The sequence below is a fragment of the Neopelma chrysocephalum genome, unplaced genomic scaffold (assembly GCF_003984885.1).
Source record: "Neopelma chrysocephalum unplaced genomic scaffold, ASM398488v2 Primary Assembly neopelma1_25, whole genome shotgun sequence".
Classification (NCBI taxonomy): domain Eukaryota; kingdom Metazoa; phylum Chordata; class Aves; order Passeriformes; family Pipridae; genus Neopelma; species Neopelma chrysocephalum.
The window spans coordinates 37701368-37719743 of NW_020897694.1; the positions used below are offsets into that span (position 1 = coordinate 37701368).

At 38.2% G+C, this 18376-nt stretch overlaps 2 long non-coding RNA genes across 2 annotated transcripts in view; both read left to right on the forward strand.

Annotated features, from left to right (window-relative positions):
- Window positions 1–817, forward strand: part of LOC113963635 — a 122136-nt gene extending 121319 nt beyond the window's left edge. The window contains exon 4 of the long non-coding RNA XR_003532900.1: window positions 763–817. This is a non-coding gene — a long non-coding RNA (uncharacterized LOC113963635). The remainder of the gene's footprint in view (window positions 1–762) is intronic.
- A 3446-nt stretch (window positions 818–4263) lies between these two features.
- Window positions 4264–13930, forward strand: LOC113963636. The gene is made up of 3 exons (XR_003532901.1): window positions 4264–6695; window positions 12794–12881; window positions 13667–13930. It is a non-coding gene; the product is annotated as an uncharacterized LOC113963636 (long non-coding RNA).
- Window positions 13931–18376: the final 4446 nt, after the last annotated feature.

Here is an 18376-nt window from a genome sequence, read left to right on the forward strand (position 1 = left end):
TTGGCCTAAACCTGAGTTTGGATATGTTTTGGTTCACATTTAAAGATCAGTTATACAGAGAAATTTTCTTTGGGAATATTAAGATTAAATATATTTCAAAACTTTGTTGTCTGCTGTAGACGATAATATTTTGCCTGCTAGGTTTTGCACTGCATTCTCTTTTGTTTCTGTAAGTAGTTACAAATCACAAAGGTTAATGCAGATTAAAATAGTCCAGTATGAGATCACTATGGAGGAATAGAAGGCTTTCAAGCTTAAAGATTCACAAGTGGAACAAATGCAAAAATGATTTCTAGTTTGTTGGCTTCTCAGGTGCAATAAATACTTTTTTTAAAAAAAGCACAATTAATATATTTTTCTAACCATAGAATACTGTGATCTCTTTTGAAGCTTATGCATTAGATTGCATATAATTGCCATCAAACAGTGTGGTAGTATTCTATTCCTCTGAAAGGTAAACAGATTCTGTTTAGCAGTCGTTACACATTTGGTTTGCTGCAGTTCGGCCTTATGAACACCTTATCCTTGTTTTCCCTTTAAAAGGCAAAAATTAAAAGTAAGAACCATTAGGGATTTCTCTTTAAATCCAGCAATCTATGCATACTACTAAGAATCAATGCTCTGTAAGCTGTCTGGTGTTCTGCAATAAATTCTAGCTTTTATAGACTTTTTCTGGGCCAGGTAGCTTCTAATGCCATAGAAATTGATTATTTGTGGTGTTCTTATCACTGCTTAAAATATCTAATTGCTTTTTCTCCACAGATTTGGATTTGGCTTGCTTGATGCTGGACGATTAATGAAGGAAGCCCTAACTGGACAAAGGTTGGTCTCCTGAGACAATGTGTTGTTGATAACAGGTCTGATTTGAGCAAGTCTAGTCAAATTCAATTTTGATAGCATTTAAAGGCACACGCAGGACACATATCGCTGAGTTTTCAATTGGTTTGTCAGGTTTCTTAAGTCTGTTGTGTTATCAAAGCTTATTCCCATTAAGTATTAAAGTTTGCAAAGCAGCAAAGACACATACCTGTCAGCTGCAGAGAAACAAATTTTGCCTCAGTATAGCAAGTTTTGTTCAAAATTTGCCTTTATTCTTTCACACTATGCAGACTGGAATATGTAATTCATCACTGCATGACTGTTCCCATGCAGGAATTATTGCACTGATTATTTTGAACCCTAAAAATTATTGATTGAGGTAAAAAAGAGACAAGAAGGTATTGCAATCAGTTCTCAATTTAGCAAGGGCAGCCTTTTTAAAGGCAGCTAATCCTTAGCCTAAAAGCTGTATGCAGTTGCTACTGCTCCTGTAGGATTTTTCACGAAGCTGTGCCTGTCTCATTTACGTGAAGTACGAAACATTTTCCACTGCACTGCCAAATGAAGATAAACACCAAACATCAAGTAACTATCTTACTGGATTGCTGTATTGAGTGTGAAATTCAGCTCACAACTCAGTCCCAGTTCTAGCTGAGGAGGAAAAAGATCTCATATGCCACCAGAATACTGGACTCCATGATGTCTCCTTTCTCATCAAGTCAAAGCAATGATCTAGAGTTCAGTAGGGTCTAGAGTACTTTCCTCCTTTCAAGAGATCTTTTTTGCTAGAGAGAGATAAACCAGAGGGAAGTGGACCTTGCATCCATGTACCTTGCACCCTGTCTAACCATGGTGCCAGTCTCTCTTTGTCCCCAGAGGGGGTTATTGAAGGCGAGCCTAATGGCCAACTCCCTGGAGGTCTAGGCATGTCACTGCGCATTCTTTTTAAGCACCAGCTCTCAGAAGTGACTGCAGACCCTGGTGTTTGTTGTCTTTTGAACACTGTGTAGGGAAAGGCAGAAATCTCAGAGTGAGAAGCAAAACAGATGGACATGGAAAGCACGAGGTCGATGCTCCAGCTCCAGCATCTATATGTAATCATAGCACTTTTAAGCAAAGTGACCCCTAGCCAGTTTGGGGCCTGGAGTCCTCTCCTTAAGCTGGCACTAACAATATTCAATTCAAATAAATCAATAATGCCATTCTTGTCTTTTGCAGCATTATCACAGTCACAGCAGTCATGCTGTAAACTAATTTTTTATCTAACAGTCTAGTAATGGTTTAGGCAATGTTTCATGTATGAGGACACTCCAGGTCAATTCTCTCTCCAGTCCCAGAGCAGTCAGCCTTGTCACTGCCACCTTGCAGTGGCACCCCTTAGACACAATGCTCTGAATCAGAGTGCTCCCTTTCTGTTGGAGGCATGTAATATTTTAGGAAACAATGTAAGGTTTATTAGTCTGGGAAAAAACAAGAGATACACCATAATTTATTTTTTTCCTGCTGTGCAGGTACAGGACCTAGTTACCTAGGAGGAGCTTACCACACAAGCCAAGGCATGTTTTTGTTTATGCATTTTAGCCAGATTAATGTTAATACAGACTTTATTCAAACAGCTGTTTTTGTGCACCTATGGATCAATGACTTCTGCATATTTTTCAAGCCTTTCTATAGAAAGGGCAGGAATGCACTAGAAATGTGCAGTCCCGTGAGGTCATTGCTTCCCAAAAATTTTTCCTCTGTTCAATCCTGTGGTGATTCTCCAGCAAAGCATTGGCTGAGAGTTACACCCCAGAGGGACAGGAGCACTTTCCCTTTTCTCTGTCAATATTAAATGTAAAAGGCACAGCAAGGAAGTCTGTTTCTCAGCATTGTACCTACTTGAGCCTCCTAAAGGTGTGATTAATTAGGTGTGATTAATTAAACTATGAGTCATGACCTTCTTTTTTTCCTGTCACATTACTTATGAACAAGAGGGCAGTCGGTGACAGTAAATGGTATGAGAAAGTAAGTTTAGAGGAAAATTTAGAAAGAAATCAGTTGTGTTGCATGTGGTCAACCCAAGGGATTTGCTGTTACAGGTGACCACCTGATAAATAGGGTTCCATGGCTGGAAAGAGTAGTTGTTAATGCTTTTACCATAACAGATGGTACCAGTGCTATGTTTCTTGGACTGCTGGGTGCACTGGAAAGGCAGACATGAGTCCTGCTCGGCTAATAAATTAAGATCAAATTCTCCATGTGCTGGGAAGTCAGGCAGGAATGCTGTCCTCCACGGACAGCAGCACTGCATTGTTAGCTTGATCTATGACTTGCCGTTTTGTTGTTTGGTTGTTTGTTTATTTGTCTGTCTTTTTAATCCCTCTGGAAAATACTGTACTGGCTCTCTGTGTTGACTGAATGACCAGGTTTTGGCAGAAGACATAGCATTCTTCTTCTCTGACCTTTATATCAAAATTGATTAACAATAATTATTTTGCGGAAAAGGATTGACAATAAGATGTAGATGTTCATCTTTAACGAACTCTAGTCACCAAGTGAAAATCAGCTAATTTTGATGATGCAACTGACCACCTTCTCAGCAATAGCTGAATATTTACTCCTTCACAAAATGGTAAAGTAATGCTGTATCCATAGAACAACCTTTGGTCTCTCATAATTTCCTGGGACCTTTCTCAGTAGTGGCAGTAGCAGGATGTGCTGGATAGTATTTATGGAGTCAGAAATGGCATAACTTAGAGCCTGTGTAATCCTGTCAAATATTCAGAATTTTTTGTTTATGTATTTTAATCTATGTAAAGTAAGGAGTCCACTCCTAATCTAATTGGTTTTGTTTATTATCAAGTTTGCCATTTTACAGAAGAGTTTACTGGAAGGTGTCTGTTTTATATTGTTCTCACTTCCTCGACAGAAGACCTTATTTAAAAGAATCTTTGTTTTCAATTATGAAAATACTTTCCTGATCTCATCTCATTAAGCCAAAAAAAGACAAAGTGCTGTTTTTCCTTTTTATTTGTGACAATACAAATTAAACACACCTATGGCAAACCAATTACTGTGTTTATTTTTTTTTATACAGAGCAAACCTATTAACTGTGAACGTGAAGAGATGAAGCAAGCAAAAAACAGAAGTGTGAAGAGTTTCGCTGCTGTATCATCTGTGACACTGTATCAGCTCCTAGTTTTAGGATCAATGAATGAATAGGTATATAAGAGATAGACTGTTATTCTACAAAGAATGGTTATTTCAAAGAAATAAAGGAAAAAAATTAAAAGGGATGTCAGTATATTCTCAGGCACCGTATGATGACAATGTTAGAGAGGGAGCTTAATTTGGTGTTCTTCTGGTTTTGAATCTATACAGTGGAACAGTACTACAGAGAGATCTAGATAATAATGTCCTTAATCTTGCCAAGTATTACCATAGGACTAGTATTGTTACTTGTTGAATTTACTCATGTGAGAGAAACCACTCTGTTATATAAGTTAAAGGTTCACATTCTGTCATTCATTTTTTCACTTTACATTATTGATAAAATAGAGAAAAAAAGGGACTAAAGGAGGCAGGAAGAGAAGTAAAAATAGAGGTGAATTAATAGCAAAAATTAAATATTCAATATTTCTTTTAACTGCAGTCAGAGATGGGGATTATATTTGACTAAACAACCAAATTCCCCACCACAAGCCAGGACTTCACTTTTTATTTCAATACTCTTGATAGAAAGGACCCAATCAGATATTCTGTGTGTGCTAAATAGTGTACTACCAAGACTAGTAGACCAAGCAAATAGTTTTGTTTTATTGTCCAAATGGTGTAATATTTTACTGCAAGTATAAATAGCGCACTCATTTGCCTGATCCAAGTTCCCAATGTACTTTATAATAAACCAAGTAATTTTGAGAGAAATATGTTGACCAACCCTAGCCTAACACTATTCACATAGTTCAATACTGAAACAAATTCCACCCATTAAAAAGTCAATGGTATTGCATTTACTTTTACAAGTTGAAAGATAAAGACAGAAATGCAAGAGATGGAGCAATAAGAACCATGTGGTCCCTGCTCTTTAAGGGTCTCATCCAGAGCCTGTTAAGGTAATGCGCATATTCTTTTTGATTTTCACAGACTTTGCATAAGTCAAAAATTATTGAAAATTAAAAACAGGAAAAGAACCATTCTGTTTATATTTGTTAGGTTATATCCATAATGAACTTGTAAAAAATGAAAACAGAAGAAAATATTAAAGCAGATCCAAATATTACATTTATTCTAGAATTCAAGATTACCTCATTTTCTGCTCCAAAGTAAGTGCACAATGTCATGAACACCAGATTTTTCCAAAGCCTTTACTGAAAACATTTCCCATAATGGAATACTTCACTTTGCTTTCTTCTTACAGCTGTTCCTTCTAGAAAAATGCACTTTTGGACAAGTAGTTAGGAATATCAGGGGGGTAGTCTGGAGCAAACCACAACATGAGACACCAAAGCATTACAGATTGCTCTCATGGGAATTGCTGGGTGGGAAGTGGTGGTGGGTCAGAAAAAAAGCCAAAGGAGAGTGTCCAGGAGTGCCCCAGGGATCAGAAGCAGGGCGAAACATCACTCTTACAAACAAAGATTTCTGACCTAACCTAGATTTTCATTTATGGTTAGACCAGACAGATTTTATTCTTACAATGGATTTTTATCTCAGATAAAATCAAACAAGCAAAAGGACTATAAGATTAGATCCTCATTCTGCACCCACCAAAGGAGAACTGAGGAAAAAAGAGATGGAGCGATTTGCTGGGGCAAGATGAGCCCTAGGTTGAAAGAGACCTCCTGTCCTGTTCAGAGGCTGCCCTTTCCTGACTGTGATGTAGAAGAAACACAGCTATCAGTAGGCCCTTGCAAAAACCCTCCACCTGTTTTTGCTCAAAGTGACAAAGCCCAGAGGACAATGTCTGTATTCCCTACTAATCTGTAGGAAGCGTGATGTAGCTGATGCAATTCCTGGCCCCAGCACACCTGCAAGGTCTCATTGATCTGCTGCTCACTGCTCTGAAAACTCAGAAATCTATTATCAGTGTAAGCATGTGCTTATTGATCAGATTACCTGCTTCTGTTCCCTGTGTGTACGTAATTGTACCAGCGTGCATGCACGCACACACACGCACACATAAATATACACACATGTATATGTTTTCATATATACAGGCATGCACACACAGGTTACAGGGATGTGTGTATGTTAAAGGCTTTACTTTTTTTTTATTTAATTTTTTCTTTACAAAACTGCACATAAATAAAAAGAACGGACCTTCTCTGTGAAACGTGAGCACAGGAGCACTCACAAGTGGCCAAGAGCTGCTAAATAATTAATCAATAGAGCAGTGTGGCAGTTTGAAATGTAAATGTGATGGATGAAGGTGTGATGCTTGTCATCAAGCAGAAAATGATGTGACTGGAATGGATAACCCACAGTACCTGCTAACTTGCAAAAGCTTGGACACAAAGATAAAGTAAAGCCATCAGAAAGCAGCCCCGGCAACCCCTAATTCTTGCCTTTGACCCACAATTCACTTTCATGTCTCTGTCCCAGAAGAGATGTTTAAAAAAATGATGAAGAGAGATCTTGGGGTGGGAAAGGGGAGAGAAAAAAACCATCTGAAGAAATGCTACCTGACAAGGCTGCAGGCTACATTCTTGAGAACACCTTTCTTTTCTTTATGTTCCCCTACTCCTGTTAAATAAAAATGCGGCTCTTTTTTTCCCTTTCCTTTCTTCCAAAACTCTCCTGAGCCATTCCTGCAAGTGGTTCTGTGACTCGGGAGCTGACAACAGCCGCGTGCAAAGGAACAAAGAATGAGAGTGACAATTCAGAGTGCACGCAGGTGAGAAAGACACCTTTTACTTATCAAACTAGGCTGCAAAAAATGCTCTTTTTACTCAGTGAGCTAGAAATAGCAGTGATCTAACAAGGCACTGATCCAAATTCTTTATTTATGCTGAGATGTAATGCTAACAGGATTTTTAGGTTGACTAGTAGTCTGTGGCCCCTCCATTCAAGTAAGGAAACATTCCTCTGATTTGGAAAGAGGAAAATCCATATAATTACCGTATATTATGTGACAGGAAAATATATGCTGTGATGGCAAAGGGTGACAGAAAATGTCCATCAAAAAATTTGTTTTCAGCAAACTTCCTGCAAGTCATTGCATTCTCTCCATAGGGAAACGCAACCTGATGGAACTCATTTCTCCAAATTAGAGAGAAATTTACTTTTTTTACAAAAGTGATTTTTTGATCCTTTTTTCCCTATCAAATTGCGAGCTTGCAAGTAGGATTTAAAATTTTGATGGCTCCTTCTCCCTGAAAGAGACAATCCTAAGTACCATTTAGCAGGTTGAGGGATTTTTTGCCTCTTTTGTTATCAAAAGCCCATTCTTTACAGAAAGTGAAAAATGCTATAGTTTAACATTAGATTTTCAAACTCCCCAAAATATACATTAGCAGATAACACCCACTAAAAGTGAAATCTAAATATAGATATATAATAGTGCTTTGGCACACTAAATAGATGTTCTACAATTCTTAGATATAAAATATACATACAAGTATTCTCTTAAAATCTTTGGGGCTTTTAAGACCTCTACAAACATGAATTGGCCGAAAGAAACAGCAGATCTCCACGTGAAGTGACCAGTGTTTTCATATTTCCTCAAATTATTATTTTTACCTTGTTTTTGTTGGGATCATGTTTTTAATCTTTATGATATATTTATACAAGAGGCAGCCAGAAAACACTTAAGTTTTTAACCCAAATTAATTTTAGAAGTCAGGAATTAGAGCTTACATTAGAATAGAAGTCCAGCTGGTCCAGCTCCATAGCAAACAACCTACTTTTGGTCTGGGACTTTTGGTCCTGTAAATTGGCTACCTGGATAAACTTAAACAGAGTGCCATCTACGTACACAGGAAATCACCACACTCCAAAGAAATATTTCCCATTTAGAATGACAAAAACATGGTCTGAAAGGTAATTAAGCTTCAATTTCATTTCTGTGGCATTGTAAATTGTGTTTTCAGATGTGTGCTTTTGGGGCTTTCATCTAGCTCATGCCAAAGCCACTCAGCTGTATATCTTTACCTACATGGCAGGTACATTCCTATTAATTTTTAGTCCTTTTGCCCAGCTTCAGGAATGCAATATCATTATAAGCAGGAATCAGACCATACAATTTGGAGCTATCTGGATACACTAGTCTAGGAGATGGAGGAATGACCCCACACCATACGTCTGGTATGTTTCTGACAGGAAACACTCATAGATTTTGCATTAGACCAAAAGAATTTGGTCTAATGGTTCACAGAGATTGATTTTGAGTATAAGCAATTGCTGTATTGTAGTAATGTAGCAATATTTATGACTCATAGGACTGGTAGAAGTGGAAAAGAACCATTTTAGGTCTATGTTGTCACTAAGTTCATAGAAGGCCATTTCTGTACCTTCAGTCTGTCTCAGCCACAGAGGAACTTAAAATAGGGAAATGACAGATTAGGCTGCAAATGTGCATCAGTCATCCCCAAACTCTGGGAAAGAGATGCACCTACTTCAGGCTAGAGAGAGCTGTGATGCACCCTGTCCTTGTGCCCACTCTGGAGGACCAGCTCGCTAGGACAGTGAGACACGCTCCCACACGAGCTCTGTGCTGCAGAGCTGCCCACATGTAATGTAAAGCCTAGCAGTAGGAGCAGTGGTTCACTGTGGTAGGGATTGTACAGATACACCAGCAATCAGCCACTAGTTTCAAGTATCATAGAAATATAGAGGCACCAAAAAGACTTTGGTTTCTTCACCTTTCAAATTTGCTAGGTACATACAGGAAAGGGACGTAAAAATTGCCCTGAGAAAGGCAGATCTAAAAAAAGACCCGTGTTTTAACCCCAAAAGTGGCCACCAGCAACCGGCTACTGAAGAGAAGAAGCTGGTAACCTCATAGCAGAGTGCTCCAGCTCACTGTCCCAGCCTCCAGAAATTTGAAACTTGGAGACTTCTCAAGCTAGAAAACTTTCTATAGTGATGGTTGGTTAAATATGCACCAGTGACTCTCCTGTACCAGCAGGCTTTGTTTCACCCCAAGTGTTATGCCAAAATAGTTGTATACCATCATGAAGAATAACTGCATTTCCCCAGAGTTGATTTCTTATGGCACTTTTTACTTAGACACTTCCTCAACACCCTCGCAAATATGTTATATATCTAAAGCACGATCTCCTTTTCAATATGAATGGGTATGATTACAGGCATATTCATTTTGTAAAAGGTACAAAAGGATACAAATGTGCCTTTCCATCTCATATAATGTCAAAGTAAGACCCTCTTGCCCTTTTGTTTTGATCTCCGCCATTTGAAAATAAAAAAAAATGACTTGATTATATGTTTTTTACCATTAACTGTATAATTGCTTTTGTGTTTTGACATTTAATTCCTCTTACCAAAATACATGGTAGAAATTAAAAGTCAAATCTTTTATGCATTTGATGTACAGATCCTTCCATGTATTTCAATAAGAGAAATAGAACAGTGAAACCTTGTGTCAAGTATAGGGAAGCCATCTGAAAATGAAGACACTTTTTATACTGGAAATTTGACTATGGCCCCAGTTCTGCCCTCCTTTATCTAAGTCATTGGCTTTTTGAAATTGCTGGAATGTCTGAGTCAAAACCAAGCAAAACCTGCAGGACTTGGCCTTTAAAATAGAGCTGGGATGATACCATGCCCTGTGGGGCAGATTTCGAGATTACAGTCCAGTCTGAAAATTACTTTCGAAAGCCCTAAGAGAGAAGTTGGCCAAGCACTTGAGTGTATTGACCTGGTATGGGATGGCAGTAGTGAGGAACACAGGTCCCAGCAGGGAAGACCAGGAGCCCCTAGGGCATCAGTGAGATGTCTTGGCTGGCCCAAGGCCAGCAAGGCCAGCAGGAGGGCTCTGATGCTGAGAGAGGAGGCAAGCTCTGCAGGCTGGTGAAAAGGTGTGGCTGCACGCAATATGTTGCTTGTGGATGTTTCAGGTGGTTTTTATCTCCCCTTTGTCTCAACTTTCCCCATAAAGTTTTTCCCACCTCATGCACTGTCCTTCCCTCTACTGGATTATTCCCTCTCCTTCTCATAGTTTTCACTTTAACTACTTGTGCCCTTTAACTGAATTCTCTCTCACTCCTTTCTTCTCTGTAGGGCATGCAAAATTCTTCATCTTTACTTTACTTTCTGTTCATACTCATCCAAAACCTACGTGTTCAGATTTCTTCTGGTTGTATTTCCCCCCACTAGTCACAGTACTGTGATTTATCACCATTCACTAAAGTCCTAAAGTGGCTTGACCCTACAGCCATAGCTGAGATTAGTGCCCTGAGATTCAGATTTATGGAGTCTGGCATTGTCTGCAAAAGTTTTCTGCAATCCAGGAAGTAGACACTAGCTGGGACCTCAGATGAACTGAGCTTGGGACTGGATGAGCAAGGAATGTTGATGGCAGGCAGTAATGGCAAACAAGAGCTCAGCAATACTCTTCCCAGTGTTAATATTCTCACCCACAAACTCTTGTCATGCCTTCACTATGCCCATTAACAAAAACTGCTTCTTTAGGTGAATTTGCTCTTGGAGTAAGATTTGTGCTGTCTTTCTCCTTTTCCCAAAGCCAGGGACAAAATTTTTCTTATTTCACCTCAGGAAAAACATCCTCAGCAAAGGTAAAGGACAACACACAAGTATCCAGAAAGAGAAGTAAAGGGAGCAGGAACGAGGTGCATCAGGAAGAAGGAAGTCAGAGAGACAGGGAAGGGGGAGAGGGAGAGAGAGAGAGAGAGACAGCTGAGTATATCTCCACACAACGATTGTGTCACCATATCTCGTGGAGACACACTTCGCTTCCCATAATGAAAGCAGCTTGCATTGCATTGGTGCCAAGCACATGGATGGTAGAAGTTGTCTCCCATTGGCCATCACGTGCTTGCCCTTTGCAGGGGGAATGAGACAGGCTAGTCTTCTCCAGCCCAGCCACGGCTTTCAAGGGCCTCCTTTCCATGCATCCTACTACTGATAGGATTGTAAACGAGAAGCACTTTTCAGGTACATTTTAAAGGTATGTTTAGGCATACACACACGTATACACGCACATGCACTTGAACGTTTTTCCCCATCATTTTGTACATGCAAAGTTGCACATTTAAAATTAAAAGGGAATGGAAAGCCAATAACATGCAAATCATATCATTGGCCCCAGCCCATATCTTTAGGAGAGGCAGAAGGTAGGACTTACAACAAAGAAATGGAGCCAATGACTTTTTTTTTTAAATAATAGAAGTTATTTATTTATACCTGTGTTGTCCAATCTTTGAAGAAGTCTCTTGATTAAAGTTTAGGATCAGGTATACAGAATATCTTGAGTTTGTTCTTGTGAGTAGCTATTTTACCCACAAGGTGGGTGTTATTTGAAAATTCTGTATCTTTGAAAATCTGTATCTTTGCTCGAGGGCTCTGCTTCTCAGTAGTCATCAACTCAAGGAGGTGCTTCAAAGTTAACCACTTTTTTTTTTCTTTTATGATCATGCAATTCTGAAATGGGGGTGTGCAAGACAGGTGCAAATTACTGCTTTCCTCCAGGTCAGAGTGACCGAAGTCTTCAACAGGTCACCTGCTACAGTATTTCACAACACACTTGCATACAAATAAGAATATTAACTAATGCTACTCATAAGGAATTCTCTGTTCACACCAGTCACAGAATGGCTTGGGGTCATTTACCCTGCCCTTTTAAATATTTTTTTACAGTAGTAATGTCAAACAACTACAGAATTTACTGCTTCTTAGCCTGAAAGGGAGATGGTTCTCAGAACAGAGAACTTGAGGAAGATGTTTTCACTCATCTGGAAGCTTTATGGGGCAGATTTCATCCACAGTCCAGAAATAAATGTCACCTCCTTCGAGATTTTGAAACTCAGTGCACATTCAGCCCCAGAAATCAGGTGATGAACCAGAACTTTAGACTCTTAGAAACTGAACACTTTGTGCTTCAGAGAGAATTGGTTTAGTTTTATTTTTTCTCAATTTTTTTCCTTTTTCTTTAATTTTCATGGATGATGTTTTGTTCTGCAGTAAGTTTTAATGTGTGTCACTGTGGAACATTTTCAATTGTCGCAAACAACAACAACAAAAAGCAATATTTCAGTATTTCTCAAGAAAAGGCTTCAAAGGTTTCAGATCTTTTTAAAATGTTTCTGCTTTATTTTGACGTGGCATAAAAGTTTTGTATGCATTCTCGCATCCACTATTGTGACAGCTGTATTTAATGAGTGCAAAATGATCAGAAAAACATCCTTTACTGTGGGTTGCCATTGCCAGCAGATGACAGGAGAGAGGCAGTACTGTAATAACAGAAGCGATGAAGTAGTTCACATTATTACTGATGAGGTATTTCTAACTCAAATGACTAGGTATGCCTTTTGGAAATAATGTATTGGTCACATTACCTGATCTTCTCATCAGATTCTGTTTCCAAGTGCGTTTCGAAAAAAAAATTCTGCATCCTTAGCCTCAGGTAGTTATGTGGTTGGTTGCGACATATTATTTGGGGAAAACACAGTTTCCGTAAGATGAAGAGGGAAAGGTCCTGGTCTTGCCTATAAATACCAGCCTTTCCATCAAACTAATGCTAAGCATGAAGTGCAGATCCACAGATACACTAGAAATGAAACATCACACAATACGTTTGATTTCTATTTTATATGCGTATTTAATATCTGAGTATTTTAGTCCAAATTGGAAAGAGTATAAAAATAAATCTAAATGGATTTGAAAGGCAGGGTATTTCTTTTTTCAAAGCTTCATCGTTCCTGACTTCCTCTGGTGACTGTTAACTTATCATGCCTTTGTACAGGAGATCTAAGTGTTTCATTCTCTCTTGTGTCTCCATATGGTACCATTTCACAGATAGTCTTCCTTTGGTCGCAAGATGACAGTGAGAATGGATTGTCAAACTGGACCACTATGACAATTTACTCTGGGGGGAGAAAATCCTGTGGGTGTTTAGAAGCTTTAGTGTAAGTTATATTTGATTAACTTATCCTACTACTGACAAATAATTAGGTCAGCAATTAATTTCAAAATGCAAATGTGCTACAGGCCTTCATGTTTTAAGAAATTCCCTTTGTCTTTAGTTTCTACTTGTGTTAAAGTCTTAAATGGATTTAGCTGAGTGAAGAAACAAAATTATGTTTTCTAATGCTTTATTTACTAGGTTGATTTGGACTTTTTCAGCAAATATTGACAGCAAATGTTTGTTCAGAAATGATCACGTGGGATGGAATTTAATGGAGTAAGAAAACAACAGAGTAATGATGAACCACTAATTTAAAATATATGTACATCTTCCTTCATGGAATAGGAACAGAAAGACAAGCCAGAGGGTCAGGAGCAGATCATCACAGCAAAGTCATTAGTACCTGCTTAAGCAGTCTGAGAAACCACAGTATATTGGAAAAAAACCAGTGCTTAATATTGCTACCAGTGTGGCTGAAAGAAACCTATCAACCAGCCTATCTCAGGGTCTTTATTATTAAACAAACACAGATTAAAGGCTCAGCCCTTCCCGAGAGAAGCTCAAGGGAGTTTTCTGTTGACTTAAAGGGAGTGAAGCCCCTAAGTTTTCTGAAACTAAAATCATGCAGTTTTTTAGAAAATAATCAAAATATGCAGATGCAAACAAATCCAAGCAACTATCCTGATGTAAAATCTGAATGAATTTACATAGGTGAGAGAATTACATTAGAATTTACTAAAAATTTATTTGTTTAATTGTTTCAGGTCAAGAAGGAGAGCAACCACTCAAGAACTGGATGAGGGTTTTTTACAAAATTTTTAATGACCCAAAGATGAAAGCCAGGTTTATTATACTTAACTATGCAAACCACTTTGGAAAAAATAACTATTAAAAAAAAAAGTCAAGGTTTGTTTTTTCTGGGGTTTTTTTGGTGCAAAATGGTACTTTTACATCATATTCACTTAAATTAATAATGTAAATAATTATGTGAGGACAAAAAATCCAGAAAAAAAAGATAAAACTAAACATTGTATTTTTACTAGATTTTCATTTTGGAAGGAAAACAAAAGGAGAACTGCATGGGGTAAAAAGTATGTGTCTCACCTACACCGAAAAAGCTTGGTCTCCAATCTCCTCTGAAGGATTACATGCAGGACCTTTTTTCCATCTTAAGCAGCATCTGAAGAACTTTGATGGTTTCACTAGGTAGGAGCAGGCAACACAAGGCTGAAGCTTGATTTTGAGTGAGGGAGAATCTCTCTCTTTTTCCCCAGAGCTGTGGGAAATAAAATCAGAAATAAAACTGGATATGAGCGGGATGAGCAGTTGGGAGCTGTGCAGACAGAAGCTTTCTTGTAAGATAAGGCAGTGCTCATGCTGTTCAGCTGTACACTGGCATGGACCCCCTTTAAAGCATCACTTTTCAAAAAAGATACGGCTGCCTTTAAAACTGTCCAAAGGAGAGGAATGGGAATGATCAGAAGTTTGGGAAATATCACCTGCAAGAAAATCTGAACTGGGGTGATTTCATCTGGAGAAGAAAATGAGTGGACATAAAAACCAAGGCCTTCAAATGTTAAAAGTCTTCTGCAAAGAGGCAGGGAAGAGTTTGTATTTCAGGACTACAGCCAAATGACAGAAGGGTACAGTCCTACATTGAAACAAAGGAGAGTCGGGTCAAGTGTTGGTAAAAATTTTCTCACAGTGAAGACATTGAAGCTGTGAAAGGGATTGTCTATGGAGAGTCTGGAGTTCCCCTCACTGAAGACTTTTGAGAATAGGCTGCACAAACTACTTTCCAAAATAATGTGAATATTGTTTTTAGTGGAAAGTAATTCCTTAGCAGATATTACATTAATATTTTTAATTGATTTTAAGAAGCTGACAGAACTCCTGCTTTTGTGGTCTTATAAATAAACTTTTAAATTAATTTTAGGGAAAGAAGTATCCTGTGAATGCTCAGCACAGCTGCCATTATGAATGAGAGCAATTGCAATGGGGTTTTTCTGCTGAACCTGGACAAATAGAATGGTCCAAATGACCAAAGTTGAGCTCATTAAAAAAAAAAAAAAAGATTTCAGTGATGGATAAGCTGGCATTAAACACTATAAAATAAAGGAAACCAATATGCCAGAACTCGATCATTAAAGTCGGAGTATATTCAACAGCTTTTAGAATCAGAATCATGATGACTGTGACTAAGCAAAGAAGTACGAAGCAAAGCAATCTCAGAATCTGTCCTAATGTTAATATCAATTTGATATAATAGCAACCTGGCAAAGATATATAGAACATTACTGGTATAATGCAAGTCTGAGTCAAAAAGATTATTTTTTCCAGGTAGTATCTGTACATTTGATGAAAAACATAAATAACATAAAAAATAAATTACCCTTAAATTTAAAAAATGCCTCATGTTGTTTAAAACATAAGTCTTTCAAATCAGAATGATCTCTGGAGTCACCTACATAAGTGTTAAAGTATGTAATAAGGTAGAAGGAATTTTGAAATATTGTCACACTAAAATTAGGACATTTCACATTATTTTATTAATTAATTTTTATCTGTTTGCATTGAAGTGACCACACTAAATATCGTGACTGCCTTACAAAAGCCTTCTGCTGGCATCCCTCTCCTTGGCTACTCGTGTGCTAGCATTCTCTCTTTGTCTCAAACAGGAGCAGCACATCCTACCTCACACAGTCTGTCTTTCTCTCCTTCTGTCATCCTTGGGAATGGAGAGATTTTCCTTATCCTGTAAAATGGTGATTGAGGATTGCCTTGTGGGGATCAGAGGGGCATTTCCCCTGGGATTGCCAGGCAATGACTCAGGCCTGACGAGTATTTGTTCCTCCTGTCATCCATTCTGAAGGGCATAATCCCAAGGAAATCAGTAGTTTTAATATGGACTTTGAAGGCCAGATATGCCTAAGAACATAAAGGTGATTAAGAAATTATTCTACTGAAGCTTTCCCAACAATCTGGGGTTGACTTTTTTTGAAAAACAAATCAAAATAAAAATGTCTTGCTTTGTTTTTCATGAATATCAGATGACAAATCTTAGCCTTTTGTTATGGTCTAAACCACATTTGGCATACAACTGCAAACACAGGTTCCAACTTAGGTAAACTTGTTACACGAAATCCTGCCAGTGGTGTCATCTGGATCCTAAGTGTAGTTTTGAAGTTTGCTTCATTCTTTTCTTATGTCAACTCCAGTAAGGCTTGTTCATGTATATGTAAACTGTGGTACAACTGTCTTTTTTAAATTAGTGTAATTCACAAGCTTTATCAAAAAGAAAGTTTGATTAACGTTCTGCTTTGATAAAGTTTTTTCTTTGTCATAGTATGCTAACATCTCTTTTTTGTATAACAATGTAGAAGTCAGACTCCACAGACTATTTGGTGTCATCTCAAAGCATGTATCCCCTCTTCACCTCGAAGCAGCCCAACAATCTGTCTTTGAGTGCCTCCCATCATCTTGGGTGTCAGACACTAGGCATCCCTTTGTTTCAGGGGCCAAATCTGCAAAACAAGGAAGCAGACACAGACTCTAAAGGACCCACTGCCTTTCAGAACATGGTCTCAGCAGAGTGAGGAGCAAAGGGGTAGCTTATGACTCTTGAAAATCCTCTTCAGTGCTCCAAAATCCCCACTTTAAGTGTCATAATCACTTGCTGGTGTTAGCATCACTTTACAGTTACCACTGAAGAGTAACAGAGAGAAGACGGATGCCTTAAGTCAGATGGGACACTTTTTTGAGGAATAGTGTAACCACATGCAAGCCAACCAGCAAAGCAAGAGTGGGGAAACAGAGGGGAATTCATTACCTAGAAATAACACACACTGATCTGGGAAAGGAGGTGAGGGGAGCGGCTTCTTTTTCCTCAGAAAACACACATTGCAGCATCTTCATCCTCATAAGAAACAAGTGTGAAACCTTGAGAGTGATTACCTTAGCGCTGCTCTCTTCCTTACCACCCTAGTCAGCCACCCATGACAACAGAGCCAGTTAGAGAATCCCAACTGGCAAAAGGATTAAAAAAGAAAAAAGTAAAGTGGAAAAATGCCTCAGGCCCCACACATGTGACTTCACAGCAAAACCTGGAGCCAGCCCTGAGGGGTCTGGTACAGAGAGTGAAGTAATGTGACTATGATTAGGATGTGTGAAAATTAGAGGCCCTCTTGTTTTAAGAAGGCAGGTTATCTACCAAGCCTGCTCTATACTTCTTTCTACTGTAATGTGGGGAACAAAGGCTGTCTGTAGAAGATTCTGTATTTCTCTACCCAGTCTCTGTCACTTAGAGCTTTTTATGCTAGACTTGTTTTAAAGACTTCAATTTAAACGAACATGAAAGGTCCTTAAACAGTAAATAGCATATTATATCAAAAACAAATAGATTAAAAAGTGAGCAACCATAGCCAGTATATCTTTTTCCAGAGTTATTGCACACTAACTAAAACTGTAAGACTGGCAGATCTGGGCCAGGGGTTTGTAATGGGCCTTCTACTTTTTTTTTTTCCTTCCCTCTCCAGTGATAAATAATCAGTTTTAGAGAATTGATAAAAAGAGACAAGAATGAAAAGTGAGTATGACACATTTATGAGACGGATTTTTCATCTGTTTCTTAAACACAGCACCTTTATTTCAGATTGAATTAAAAAAAAAAGACAGGAGAGCCAACCTATTTATGTTGTGCTGCAGTAGTGAATACATATGAATGTACGGAGCACAGCCAGAGAGAGCCAGAAAATTCACCCAAAATTTCCTGACAAGTTGAAAAAAGTTATGTTATCATTCAAGAATCATTTATTTGAAAAAGTAAAATAAAAAACAGGCCACATGATAGAGGCAGCAGAGGATAAAAACACATTGTTTCCAGACGTAGCCCCATGAAAAACATATGACTCGGGACTCTGAATTCAGAATATCTTCGTATTTTAAATTTCTATGAGCACTTTCAAGAAAAGCTGGAGTTCTGCTGTAGGATTTGCTGCACACTTTTCACTACTGATTGATAACAAGAAGTAGCATTAGCAGTATTTTTCCCCCATCGTTCCTCTGAAGCTAATGAAGTCAAGGATTCGTTACTTGATCTAATGGCAATAGCTTTCCAATAGACATGCACAGAATCATTGATTAGTTTGTCCTCTCCTTGTTTGCGTTGGAACACTGTTCAATTTACACCAATTAAAGAATGCTTGGTTTGTGTATTGAAGAATAATTAAGGGATGGAATTCCCTATAGGCTACTAAAAATGACATCTGACTGGAATGGTGATTACACCATGAAGACAGCATTAGTATTTAAATAGTTTGACTGCTATATAAAATCATTACAGCACTCACCATGAAAAAGAGCATTAGTTAATTTTGCCTATAACAAAATTAGTTGTATGTATTTGCCTGGTCACTTTAAGTAAATTTGACAAGGCTAATCTTAAAGCAAGCATTCCAGGTTTGGTGGAAGGAGCA